Here is a 15,063-nt window from a genome sequence, read left to right on the forward strand (position 1 = left end):
TCTATTTCTTCTTTTATCTTTCGTGCAAAATTCTCATTGTAAGTATAAGGACGTTGCTTGGAAGGCTTTGCATCCTCTCGCAATGGAATTGTATGCTGACATATGCTTGGATAAACTCCTTTGAGGTCTTTATAACTCCAAGCAAAAACATCGCGATACTCCTTTATTGTTTGAATTAATAACTTCTCCTCATCTAAGGACAAGTCTGTGGCAATCCACACATAGCGAGGCTCTTCTCCTGGCTTAGCGATATCAATTTTTTTGCATCTTTTGGACCATCATACGAAACCCGTGGCACGCTTGGCTTTTGTCGCATGGGCTGTTGAAGAACAATCTTTCGATATTGAAGAGTGTACTGTTTGAAGTTGGGGGGAACATTGAGACCTTGTTCTTGTCCACCTGAGTCCTCACTAATTGAAGACCATGCGGTTTTGAGCTCTCTTTTGCAATCTTGCATCAGATTTTTTTGTTCAACCGTTATCTTTGCACTTCCGACACTCTCTTTTGAATTGGTTTGAGAATTGAGTTTTGGTTTTGGTTTCTTCATTTTTTTTTATGATTTTTGCTAACAATTTTTAGCTTTTCTCCTAGTTGGAATCCATCTGATCGTTTTACTTGGTCTTTGATACTATCTTGTGCTTGGACATAGTATAGATATCCATTCTTTCCTGAGAAGTGAGGTGGTGGTCGAGAGTGTTCATTCTTAAACTCCTCGTCTTCTTTTTGTATTCTCTCACATCGTTCCCTCTCATCTTGTTTACGGATTTTCTTATGGCTCTTACAGCATTTATGTTTAGGTCGGCTTCCTCTCAAGAGTAGGCATGCCTTTTCTAGCTCTTCCTCGGGGATTATCACATCATCATCCAAATCAGAGTCCCATCCATCTTCCTTATCAGCATCATTAGCAAATTCGAGTGTTAAATCCTCCACTGAGACTTCCTCAACATGCAGTGCTGTTGTGGATGCATCCCCATAGTACAAATCATCTAGAAGGTCACGTGGTTGTACCATTCGTATAGGAATAATGTCATATCCATCTGAGTCACAAAATTGAATTGGCTTAGGTAAAGCACATGTCGATAATGTTGCAAGGACATGACTCCATTCTAGTGGATCAATTAAGTGCTCAGGGAAGGGTTGTGGAATGTATGTCTCATCTGATACACTTCGATTACCCTTAAGTCTCTCAGTGTTGAAATCCCTACATGAGGCTCTACACATCCACAGATCTTCTCGCCCATCTGACAATGTAACTCTTGAGCCCTCAGATGAAGCAGAATCAAACTCATCTATTGGAGACCTTGTTACATCACGATATGAGTGATTCTTTAGGTTGACCCTTGTGATTCTTTAGGTTGACCCTTGTGATTCTTTAGGTTGACCCTTGTGATGACAGAATCATGTCGGAGGTACAAATAATTGTATCCCCAATCTTGAATCATTTGAAATTATCGCATGAATGGTCTACCCAATATCACTTCATAGTTTGGATGCTTTCCAAAATCCACTACTGCAAATGTGTGCTCATATTCAATCCCACATGTGGTGACCAATATGTTCTCTAGCAGCCCAATTGGAAGTTCTAAGCTTCCATCTGCTAGCTGCAAGCGCATCTTGGTACTCCTAATAGTAGCTGGTTTACCCCACTTTTCCCAAATGGACCTTGTCACAATGCCCACTCCTGCACCACTATCAAGTATTGCAGTTGAAGCTACTTTTCGCACTTCTAATGGGAGGGTAGCATTTCCCTGATCGTCCTCACAAAATTTTCCTACTTTGTTGATAGGAACTGGCATAACATGCTTTGTCTCAGGGTGTATAGTACAATGATGGTGACCCTTTTGTAGCAATACCTGCTCTGACAAAACATGTGGCAATATCATTCCACAACTCTGGACGAAGCTTTATCAAATCAAGCAAAGGTATGGTATAAGCCGGTGCTGACAAAATAGCTTCCACGATTTCCATATCCATCTCCTTTGTCAACCTTCTATGCATGGAGGGTATCCTCAAGGTTTGAGAACAGTTCTCATATTTTCCCAAATAAGATGGTAAGGTTTTCATTGTATGCTTACTTCTAGGAGAAACAATTGTTTGAACTTCCTCCTGGATGCTTGGGCGTCTAAAGTTGTTTTCTGTGCCCCTGGTAAAATGCACCTCAGAGAATGGAGGTGAGATAATAGAGGACATATTTTCATTAACTTTCTCATGAATTACTGCCCACATCTCATTTGCCATGTCCTCGTTAGCATCAATAACTTCATCATTGCATGGGAAGGCAAGACTAGGTGTGGCGGCAGAATGCCTTCTTTCAATGGGGTGTTAATTGGTGGACTTTTCGCTCTATGAGCTTGTGAGATCAGCTCACTTTTCATTTCCCAACTTGATGACACTTCTGGTATGGTTTCTAATGTTGGCTTAAGAGAGGTTGGACCCCGATAGGTGGAGGTGGGCCCTCAAGTATTGATTGAGCTTCCCTAATGAGTTGCTGATGTACAGCTAGATTGATCTTCTCCTCACGAGGGTTTGGGTATTCTTGAAGCTTCTTGGGTAGCTCAGATAAAGCTGCAATGTGACTTCTATGAGCATCAATGATGGCATCTAGAGTCTCGTTCACCTTATCCACAAAAACAGAACCCCCAGAACTATCCTCGGTTGTACTAGCCTCATCTTGTTTAGCACTAGTTGATGCTCCTCATGCACTTCTTGGGATGTAAAAGCTTGATCCCTCATGTTTTGTTTAGAGACTTCTTGAGAACTACTAGATGCACTCTTAGTTTGCTTGTTGCGGTTCTTTTTCCTCCTAGTGGTCCTTTTTCCTCCTAGTGGTCCTTTTTCTATTGGAACGTAGGGTCTTGTCCACTAGACTTGCCTTTGCATCCCTAGTTTGAGATGTCTCATCAGTCTGCGTTTCGGCATTTCGTGTCTGTGATCTAGTCATGACTCTAAGTGGCACGACATCCTCATTCTCTGATGAAGGTGGCGATGGAACTTCCCCTACAACGTTGAGTGAGACCTTTGGTTGAGAGGTGCCTTCCTCATGTGGTTTCAGCAAACAATCCTTTGGAAAGTGTTCTACACAACACCCTAGACAATATCTTTCAATTGGTGGAAACTGTGGTACTGTTGTATTGGATCGAGCTGCTTGCCTTGGGCGATGTGGACAATCACGAGCCCAATGGGGTTCTCCGCACTCATAATAGGGGCCCATTAGTTTGGCTTCTACTTTCCTTTGCTGCCATTGACCTAAGGGGCCTGGAGTCCTAGGTTGGTAGCCGCCTAGCAACATCAAAGAATTTTGTTCCCCTGGTTGAGGCTCCAGTACTTGGCTTGGATAAGCGGTACTTTCAAAGAGATTTTCCTTGGATGAATATGATGCATATTTGTCCTCCACATTCCTCCTCCACATAGCTTGGGTTTACCAAGTCTCTACACATATTTGAATTGTCGTAGTCAACAAACCTCACAGGAGCAGTCCCAGGAGCAGGAGGTTGAGCTCCAAGTATAGGTCGTGCTTGCTCTTGTGCCATCGGTGGCTTATGTTCAAAATTAGTATACTGTTGATGCATTTGTGGAGCCACTGCACCCCTTTGTTGTTGCTCACGCTCCTGTCTCATTCTTGCAATGCGAGTACATTCCTGTGTGGTGTGGGTATAATTCCAAGCACAGGCCTGGCACGACTTCTTTGTGGGTTGGTTTGTGACTAGAGGAGAAAAGGTATTACATTCTTTGGTTTTATGGTTACCGCCACATGCTCCACAAAGATGAGGACCTGTAGGTAGTACACTCCTCATTCGCTGCTGCTGTTGTTGTTGTGGCTGCATGGGTGGACGATAGGTTTGTCCCAATCTCCTTAGTACTAGGTTAGCTATCTGGTCTGGATTTTCTAGTGCGCTAGACCTTGAACTTTGGTCATCACCCCACTGATCCCTAGGTTGCACCTCAGGGCCAGAACCATCTTGGAATTTGAAGTTATCTGTGAAATCCATAGCATCATGGCAACACTCATTGAAATTTGTATGCTTCTTTGCATAGAGATGTGTGTGCAGTGTTGAATTTTTAAGTCCTTTTAAGAAGAGAGAAATTAATCGACTCTGGGTGGGCTTCTCATCTTCTGGGAAACGATTAATGTACTACTTCATCCTATTTACACAGTCTCTAACACTCTCAGTCTCACCTTGCTTGAAAGAGTAGATGTTTGCTACTGTGTCATGCTGAATCCCCATCAAGGAAAAAGCAGCAATGAATCTCTCTTCCAAAACTCGTAAAGAAGATTTGTCTGAAGTCTCTAGTTCCTGAAACCAAGCAAGGGCCTTTCCCTCAAGAGTGAGCCCAAATCCTTCAATTTGCATATGCTTGTCAGTCACTTGCTCAGCTCGAACTGCTTGCCTAAATGCTGCTACATGGTCATATGGATCTGCCGACCCTTCGTACTTCTGTACCAGTTTCTGAAGAGTTGATGGCCTTACTTGTCTTGAATACTCATCATAGGGCCTACGGCCTCTCACTCTCAGTGGGAACTGTTCCTCTCTTTGGTAAGATGGTCCACATGCATCCCAAATTGGTGTGGGTCCCCTATTACCTGCCTCACCAACCCCCTCCAAAGATCTTGTTACCCGCATTTCAGGAGGTGCATTTATGGGAGGCCGAGTTGGCTCCCCTACCCTCCGATTGTCATAGTGAGAGAAACGTTGTTGTGGTGTGATCTGTGGTCGCACTTTTGGTGTAGGATAATATCTTGGTGCTAGAGTTGGGCTACTTGCAGTGGTCCACTTTGATGTTGAGGGTCCCTCTCTAGTGAACTCTCTTAGGGGAGGAGCAACAGTTTCTCCAAGAAAGGCTGTCTCTCCTGGTTTAGCTATATTAGTTGAGAACACTTCCATGAATAATGGTTGTCCTCTCCACGTGAGCTCACGAATTTCCTTCCAATCTAAGGTTCGGTATTCATTGGCCCATTTATCAATGATTCGATTCTTGTGTCCTGCAAGCTTCTCGACTATCACCACAAGTGCTAAAGGAAGATCTAGCTCTGGCAATCTAGTTGTGGCATAATATCCTTCTAAAGAGTTCTTATAGACCTCTTGAAGTGGGTCATCCTGAAAGACCTTTGTCACTGGAATTTGTCGTACAAACTCCCATTGGTTCTCAGCCCCCTGATCCATTTTTGCTCTTGCCTTTCCTGTCCCTTTCCAAATTTAGATCTACACAAAGTAAATCATCTATGGATGGCTTTGAGGACTGGGCATTGGATGGTCCAGGCATGTCCGGCTCAATGAGCCAATCATTTCTAGACTCCCTTGCTCCAAAAGGCTTTAATAAATCTAGGAACTCACTCTTAGAGAGCTCTCCTAATTTGTCTATATTCTCTGGATGATAGGTGACTTCGTAGGTGAACACCATCTCCACCCATGTACATGTTACCCTGGTCATTGACTAGAGGTGCTCTATCAAGCTATGAGAAAAAGTCTGCGATCTTAACGAGATACCGTTGTTGTGGATTCCTAAAGATCTCAGCTCCTTGAGCATTCGTGTAGACATATTGAAGTCTCACATTGAGTGGTAACCCCATGGTGCCGGCTTCAAATGGATTAAAAGATCTTGTGGGTGTCCTATTTGGGACTAAGGGATGACTATTTGACGGCCCTAGATTTTGTCCATAGACAATGAGCTAGTTGTCCTGGAAAGGGTATCAGATTGGGATTCGAAAGAGGTTTCAGCAATATCTGCCAAATTACCTACCGATTGGGTCCCACTTTCTTGTGTAGGTACTCTAGAAGGTGCCCTAGACCCTATGGCAGTGTCTATATGACGTCCCGACTGCAAGTGCATAAGGTCAAATTTTAAGGTTTTTTTTAATTATTTTTTTTCTCAAAAAATCCAAAAATTTTCAAGTTGGCTCAAACTTTACCAAATCCCATTTTGAACCCCCTCGAACACGTTAGGCCAAAAAAATAGCGTATTTTTCTGGATCAAAAATCGCCTAAAATTTACTAGTTTCCCATACTGACTCACTATGGAAAAATGGTTCCGGGACCGAAATTTTGACGATGGGTGTTTTCTAACTCCTCTTGAAAAGTTAAATAACCTCCCAAATTTTTGCGGCAGAAAATGAAAAATTTTCCAGACTTTTTTTTTTGGCACCCCCTTATCCAGTGCGGTGGCGGTCTTTATGGTGCGGTGTGTGGGTCTCTCTGCGCGGTGCGCTGTTCACGCACAACCACCTTCCTTTTTTTAATTATTTTTTTCTTTTTTGAAGTGCGTGTGCAGTGAACTCAATGCGTGTGCAGCTGTCAGATTTACAGCGAATTCAATACATGTGCAGGGAACTCAATGCATGTGCAGCTGTGAGATTTGCAGCAAATTTGAAATGTTCAATCTTCATGTGTGTGTACGGATTTCAGTTTCTTTACAAGTGCAGGTTTAACAGAGAACTAAAATGCAGGTTTAACAGAGAACTAAAATGCACAAAATTAAAGATGTAGAAAACTAAACTAAGCTAAGAACAGAAAATAAAACGAACATGCAGAAAATTGAAACTGTAAAAATTTTCCTCAAACAGAATGACAGAAATGTAAAAACAGGCCTCTCTCTTTTGCACACAAATTGAAATTTGCAGGTTTAGCGCCTACATCCAATCCTTCCCGTGTGTATTGAATCCTTGTCTTGACCTCAAAGGAGAAGCGTAGCCAGCCACCAATCGCCCTCAAATTGCAAAACAAATAAAGAGAATTTAACAACAGATTAGTCTTAAATAAGTACCAAAATTAGTCCCAAAGCCTGCTCTCCTATCAACAGTTTTGCAACCGATTGGAGCTTAACAAAGAGTGGTAGTGTGTGTATGGTGCTCAACTAATGTAGACACTCACTCCCCGATAGCGGCGCCATTGTAGAGCAGTTCTCTCTACCGTGCAATATAGTGCTCATAGAGTACTACCGATCAACAAATGTGTTAAGAAACACAATGTCAATCCGAGGACTCGACCCGATTAGTGCATGAAGGCTTATCCCATGAGGGAGAGTTCACATACACAAACCACCACTTGACGATTCAACCATTCAACACCTCAATCAATCTCTCAATCCCTTAAATCCACTACACTAATCAAGAGAACAAGCAATGCATAGCAATCTCTTAATCCCATTCAAACATTGATTAAATCTTAGCTTTCCCTAATGCATGCAAACCCATAAGCGTGCATCTACTAACCCACAAGCTTAAGCAAGCAGAGAATGTAACATTCACAAACCCACAAGCTCATAGAGAGAGTCTATCCATGAATAACTCATTGCCAATGAAGTGGGCAAGAGCTTGCATCAATGGAGACTACACACACACACACTACAAGCATGCAGCATACACAAGAGAAAGAAAGAAGCATTCAACTAATCATAGATTAATCTACTCCAATGATGCTAAAATAGATTAAGAGAAAGAAGTGGAGCTATACTCATTGGAGCTTGATGCTCATTAGAGTACAATAGAGAGAGAGTTAGAGAGCTGCCATAGCTTGAGAGCTCAAGAGCTTCACTCAATAGCTTATGAGAATGGCAAGAACGTCCACTTTCTTTAGCTAACATCTCTTTTGTAGAGATGTCACTAACCCTAACCCTAGGCCTCTTTCACACATGGGCGGACAACCCCATAAGTGAGCCTTTCTTAATACACTTAGAACTCTCATTTAGAACCCACATTGGCCTAAAACGATTTACATTGCACTTCGGCACAAAAATATGAAAAAATTATGTGCGTCTTTATGTTCCCATGGCTACAATCCCGCTCTCTCACGTTAATTGCTTCCGGCCTCCTTCCATAATCTGTGTTCCCGTGAGTGTTCCCGTGGAACAAGAAGCAACGGCCAAGAGGGCCCAAGAAGACGTAACAAGAAGATTCAAAGAATTAGATGCTGCAAGGATGGTCAGAGAAACAGCAATTTCAAACCTCCTTAGCAACACAGACTCTCGCCTACAAGAGTTAGAGTGTTGGCTGGAGAGGTACAAGATAGAAGTCAGCGGTGGCTGGAGCCTAGCGATGATCTCTGACTCCTCCTTGAGCGCACCTCCGAGTTGGGTCAGCTATACCAGTAACTCCTCAGGCCCCTCCTTAAACTCTTACCTTGTTTTTGTCTATACTAACACTCTCTCTACTTCAATATGACATAAATCTAGCTGAAGATATAGGCCTATGAGAACTAACCCTAATTAAACAAAATACTGAACAAGATGCTGATCCTACCATAATAATGAGAATTTTGAGGGGAGACTTAGTATTAACAAATCCCCAAGACATCTTTTTCTACCCTCTATATCCTATAGTGTTAAACCTTCATAGTTGGTGTCGTGATCTTCAAAATTTGAAAAATTGGACAACAATGTCAAAAAATTAGACCTATTTGTCCCAGATGACATTCCAAAGACGCTCGCCAATTGGTAACTATGAGGTAGTAGCACATAGTTACCAATGGATTATTAGTCATGGGTGGCTAGAAGTATATAACACTCAACAGCATCTAAGTTTATGTGAGTCCACATTATATCATCCTTTTGGCATTCTAAAACTCTACTCTAATATCTACAAACACATAGAAGCCATGCTAACAAATGTACAATACAATTTTGATGCTACCCACATAGAATATCCCACTATCAATGCCGAAGAAATTCCAAACTTAGAAGAATTTATTAAATCTCATAAGCCTAGCCACCCACCCCCTAGCACAGGTCAAGGGTAAGAAGAATCCTCTTCTTCATTTTCAAAAGCAACTTACCTTGTCTATTCTAATGTTGCTAGTAAGCTACTTAACCCATATCCTAACATGCCACCTACTAACACCTCTCAAGCTGACTGCATTTTCTTATCTTTCAACCCTCCAAAGATAGATTTTCCCACTAACCCTCTTGCCCCCAACAAGGAGATACTGGCACCTCATGCATCTCCACCACGGCACTCTCAAGAGGTACGACATCCTATCCTGCAAGCTAATATTGAGGCATTTACTGATGATACCGTATTGAAATCTTTGTCAGGTGTAGAGTATGAGGGTTTAATTGGAATCTTTCAAGCCAAAGTTAATGTTCAAAGTCCTCATGCAGATAATTCCATTTGAGCCCACAAGACGAATCATGCCAGAAGCTTATTCGGAAATCACTCCGACAAAACAGCACGATGTGCCATACCCTCTCCGCGCTCCACACCCTAAATTAGAAGAACTACTTCCATTAGCTGGAGAGCGTACATTATGGGCAAATGTGGCAAGGCACACAAAGCTAGCAAACCCTCAGTTACTTGATTTGCTCGAGATACGGATCATTACATTCATGATGATCAGCTACTGTTTTCGAAGGTGGAGGAAAGCAAACCCTGTGTACACAAGAGGTGGCTATGCCACCATAGCCCCTAATGAAGAGCACCCGAGACTGGAAGACTTTAGCATACAACCAGAGTGGCGGAAGGAGTACACCTAGCAATTTTGGAATATAGGCAAGTGTATATGGGCATGCCACCAACACTGCGGGTAGATCCTCTATACATGCCAGTTAAAAGAAGATGGACACTGCTGGAATTTCAGGAAGCCAAAAGGCACAACTCACATGTTTGCTACAACTTCCCAATTTTCTTACCAGCAACATTTGCAAACATTAAGGAGCAAAGATAGCAAATGTTTACATGGATAAGGGCATGGCACAGAATTCTAGACCCTGCAATTGTGGCTAGCGTCAGATTTTTAAAATTGGTGGTGGTGCTGATAGACCAACCAAAGGAGCCCTATGATGGGTATAAAGCAGAACACCTGAAGTTCGACATGAACCAAGGGCCATCCGATAGAGGTATCATGCTTTACTACCATCGACTACGATTTCATCCAGGCTACATGCATATCACTTTCTAAGACATGGTGGATATAGGATTCTAGAGATCACACTCAGCATTCCGACACACACTCAAAAAGCTCCAATCTAGAAGGAACTTCTACTGACATGAGTTTGGTGACCAGGTTTGTAGACCTCAGTTTAACAGGTTCTGCGGCGGCGGCAGAACCTACATTAGGAAGGGAGGGATGCTAATCCCATTTTGGATTAACACATGATCCTCCAATTGAGGACTTAATAAGTGTCATGAAACAGCACTATAAAGGTTATACATTATGAAATATTGGCCACCCAAGGCCTAGTAAGTAAGTTTTGGGTGCCCAAGTGTGAATAAGGGCCAAATGAAATACATTATGAAATATTGGCCACCCAAGGCCTAGTAAGTAAGTTTTGGGTGCCCAAGTGTGAATAAGGGCCAAATGTATATAGGGCATTTTCTCATAATAAAAAGACACAATCCCCTTTGTGCTATAGAGAGCTCTCCCTTGTGTCTTGAGAGAGATTGAGAGAGAGCATTCTAGCATTGTTCCTCATTGAGATTGGATTAATTGTAAGATTAATTAAATTATGGCATGCATATTTTGTGTCATCCAAGTCAATAATTTTTTACAGCTCGACAAATCAAATTCATGTGAGCTAAGTCCTTCACTGCCCTCTCTATTTCTGTTTATAATTTTGAGTATTTAATTTGATGATCATAATAATTAAATCTCGATTTATTGTTTCTTCAAATTATTAATTTGTTGAAAATTATTAGATCGTATCCTTTTAAATCCAAATAAATTTCATTAATCATTGTTTAGATTATCACTTTTTCTTTGGATGATTAATTCATTTGCATAAGCAAAATTAATTATCTCAACGTTTATTTCCTAGTTTTTAATTAAAAGTTATTTAAAAATTTATAGTTGCATGCTAGAAAAATCCATAAAAATCAAATTTTAGTTTCTAAATATTATCAATTAGTTTTTAGATTTTAAAGGTATTTTTAATTAATTTTTATAATTTATTTCATTGTATAATGCATTAATAGACTAAAATTATAATAAAATTAGTAAAAATAATAGAAAAAATCCAAGGAAAGTTTAGGTAAATATTTAAATGTTTTTAATTTTCATAAAATTTTAGAAATTAATTTCTATAAATTTAGTTATTTAAATTAATTATTTAGTGATTTTTCTTTAGAATTGTATGAAAATTCATTTTTACTACTAGAAAATTATAGAAAAATCATGTAAGTTATAATTTTAATCTCTTTAATCCTCTTGAGTTTGAAAATTAATTCTTGATCAATTTTTACTATTTTAAATTAATTATTTTATTCAAGTTTCATTATAAATGATTGAAATTCCATTTTCAAGGTTAAGAAAATTTGTAAGCATTTATTTTACTGTCTTTTATATGCTTAAGTTTTGATAATTAATAATTAATTATTTTTAAAGTCAAATTAGTTAACTATTTCATTTCTTTTGAATAATTCTCTTTTTAAAAATTTAAAAATTAAGTATTCATTTCCTTCTGTATTATTAGCCATTCATTGAGACCTAGGAAGAGAAATTTAGAGCATGCTAGTTTCTAAAAAACAATTCTAAATGACAAGAAAAAAAAACTCAATTCATAATATTAAGAATAAGGAAAACTTGTACTAGTAGATCACTTGGATTGATTATTACGACTAAGTGAAGATATGCTAAATTTAATGACATAGCTAGTTGGTCTCCAGCAAGTATTAGTTCAAGTGACGAGTAATTGCTAGTAGATAAAGACAAGTTCTCCATTGAGTTGTTGGAAAAGTACTATGAAAATCAGGTTTTGTATCCCTAGATCGTATCATGGATGGTAAGGTAAGATTAAAAGTAACCATCAAGTCAAGATTACAAATCAAAGTATCAATCACAAGAGAGTATAATCTTAATTTTTCACAAAATACAATTACAAGATCTATTCAAGCTCAAGAGGAAGTTTTATTTTAGTACAAGAGACGTTCAAACTAAAACTTTAATCAAGTACAAGATTCTTAAAGATTACAGATTTCTTATTCAAAAACAAAGATTTGTTCAAGTCTATAAACATCAATTGTAAACAAGACCTCTTTCAAGATTTAAAATCCCTAAAAACCATACTAGACCGAGGAGTTTAGTATGTTATGTGTAGAAAATCTACGTTTAATATAGTATCATACCAAGATCAATCATAAGTATTAACTTTCATCTTTTTCTTATATACAAGTTAGAAATAATCTGTTGACCCAGGTGGCTTTCACGACACCATCTTCAAGACCGAATAGGAAACCGAGATTCCTACCTTAAACACATGCTTCTTGAAAGCATCATTGGAATAAGATGGTAGGTGTGAGGGTACCGAATGAGGTGTCGCACCAGTGAAAGATTGTGTGAGGGTATCGAACAAGGTGTCACACGAGAGAGATGCGTGCGAGGGTACCGAATGAGGTGTTACACCACCAGTGAAAGATTATGTGAGGGTACCGAACGAGGTGTCACACGAGAGAGATATATGCGAGGATACCGAATGAGGTGTCACATAGGTGAGGATTAGTGTGAAGGTCACCGAACGAGGTATCACACTATGCGAGGGTCACCGACGGAGGTGTCGCACCATACGAGGGTATTGAATGAGGTGTCGTATGGGTCCTCACGAGATACCTACTAATGATTGCTTGCGTATTGTGGCAGACTCCACAATAAATACTAATCATCTAGTGTTATTGATGTATGTAGTATTGCCAGGGAATGGTGATTGAACTATGTTTAATTATTTGAGTTAACCTTGTTAGGTTGTTGATCATTTCACGCAATTTTTGACAATTGCTTCCCCAAATGGGAGGACTGTTATAGGTATATATTTATTCATATTTTTGATGCATTACTAATCTTACAAAATTATGTTTAATTTAATTTATGCAGGATTTAGTTTAATGGAATATGCAAATGGGCACAAAATTAATTACGCACATAATCATAGATGTAAATTGTGCACATCATCACTTTATGTAAAAAGGCCCACTAGAAATTTTAGTTGGGCAAGGTTTATTTTATTTTGATTTAAAAGCATTGGAGAAAGGTTCAAATTTATAAATAGCCCTATTTTGAAAAATCTATGCTATTAATGGATCCAAGGGCTAAATTTATGAATATGATTAAAATACCGTGTTGTGTGGGAGTGGAGCCACACATGTCGGGGGGGAGATTGCACCCAATATTGTGTTGATGGTGATGTTATTCTTTCTCTTGCTTTAAGTTATGCTATGTGATTTGATTTCAATTTAATTCAAGTCTTTGAGTTATTTTTTGATATATTTTATGAGTTTTTAATTATTTTCTTCAAGAAGATTAAAGGGTCCCGTGACACTCCTCATCATTCTCCTCTTCAGAATATACAAATAGCAAAGGCAATATCCCGCTCGATGAGATCGATCGGGTCTCCCTCCTCAAAAGCGAGGGGCATAGAGGTAGATCGGAAAAGGGGGGGGGGAACATGTGCAAGTGCTTTTTGCACAACCTATCTATGGCTATCATCACTCTTCATGGAGAAGAGGAGCTCTAGGGGTATCCACCGAGCAGTGGAGTCAGGGATAAAAAATGTGATATCATCACATCCCACGCAAAAATATGCAAGCACTGAGCTATCGGGCTCTAGAGTCCTAAATATATTCTCTAGCTCAACACTATAACAAAACCTAGGGTAAATCTGGTCCCACATACCTACGGTAAATTTGGTCCCGCATTTGACGGGTTTCACTCATCCACTGTGCGAACGCATCATGATGAGAAGCCATGGTGAAGGCATAAAGGGAGCAACAAACCAAGGTGGATAGAAAGTGAGAGATAGAGAATGCAATAGAAGTGAATGAAAATAACCCCTACTTATACTTATAAATATAAAATTATATATTATTTCATTAAAACTTTAATAAAGTAATATTATTTCATTAAAACTTTAATAAAGTAATATATATTTTATTAAAATTTTAATGGAGTAATATTTATTTCATTAAAACTCCAAGAGCTCCAACACATCCTGCATGAGGAGGTACTCCACCCCTTCAATGGTGATGGCACTCAATAAAGCTAGTGGTGGGTCATGACTTTGGGTTTCGTGAGGCTGGATGGATACAATTTATACTTATGTTTATTATTGTACTTAAAATATGTATAAACTTATATTTATTTTAATACCTTATGTTTATACTTTAGTAAATAAAGGACACTTCAATAAAATATAATAAATGATAAATCATACTTCTATTTCTTGTTACATATTATTATTATTATTATTATTATTATTATATAATATTATTTACAAAGTTACTTATATTATTATTTGCACTTAAATATATACTTAAAGTTATATTTATTTTTATACTTATATCCATAGACTTAAAATTAATGACACTTCATTAAAATATAAGAAATCATAAATTATATTTATATTTCTAGGATAATTAATTATATTATTGTTTACACGTAAATATATATTTATACTTATATTTACAATTATACTTACTTATACTTATCTTTATTTTCTTACATATTAATGGGTTCGAAACATAGTGGACTTAAAAAAATCTTTACAATTTATGAAAATGAAATAAAATTAAATTTACAACACTTTTAGAGAAACAGTTTTATATATTCACTTAGAAGAATAAGAATTACATGGACTCTACAATTTCAAGGATGTGTGGAGCAACACACTGCTTGCATGTTTTGTAATGTTCACTTTGACTCCCAACCTTCCTACCATCCAACTTGAAATGAAAATTACAAAGGGGATCATTAGACATGAGTTGGATTTCCTGCCTCAGAAAACTAAGGGACTAATGACTGTCTACATTAACACTAAAAGGGTCATGACCCTCCCAAATAATATTCAAATCAATGAGTGCTAAATGCATGCCATCTCACATGTCTTGGTCCAAGCTGAGCCACTCCCCTCGTAGAAGTCGCCACCTCCTATACTTGAAGCGAATGCACAAAGTTTATCTTTGCAATGAAGTACCTGTCGTCGTAAAAAACAAACAACCAACATAAAAAATACAATCAACAATAAACAACAAACATAAAAACATAAAAACAACAACAACAACAATCAATGATCGGTGTCTGGAAATGAAGTACTTATAATAAAACTATAAACAATCAATAGTAGTGTAATCTTACCTAAAGGTAACATTTG

This window comes from Cibotium barometz, chromosome 34, assembly GCF_041138505.1.
Source record: "Cibotium barometz isolate CiBa-2024 chromosome 34, ASM4113850v1, whole genome shotgun sequence".
Taxonomy (NCBI): domain Eukaryota; kingdom Viridiplantae; phylum Streptophyta; class Polypodiopsida; order Cyatheales; family Cibotiaceae; genus Cibotium; species Cibotium barometz.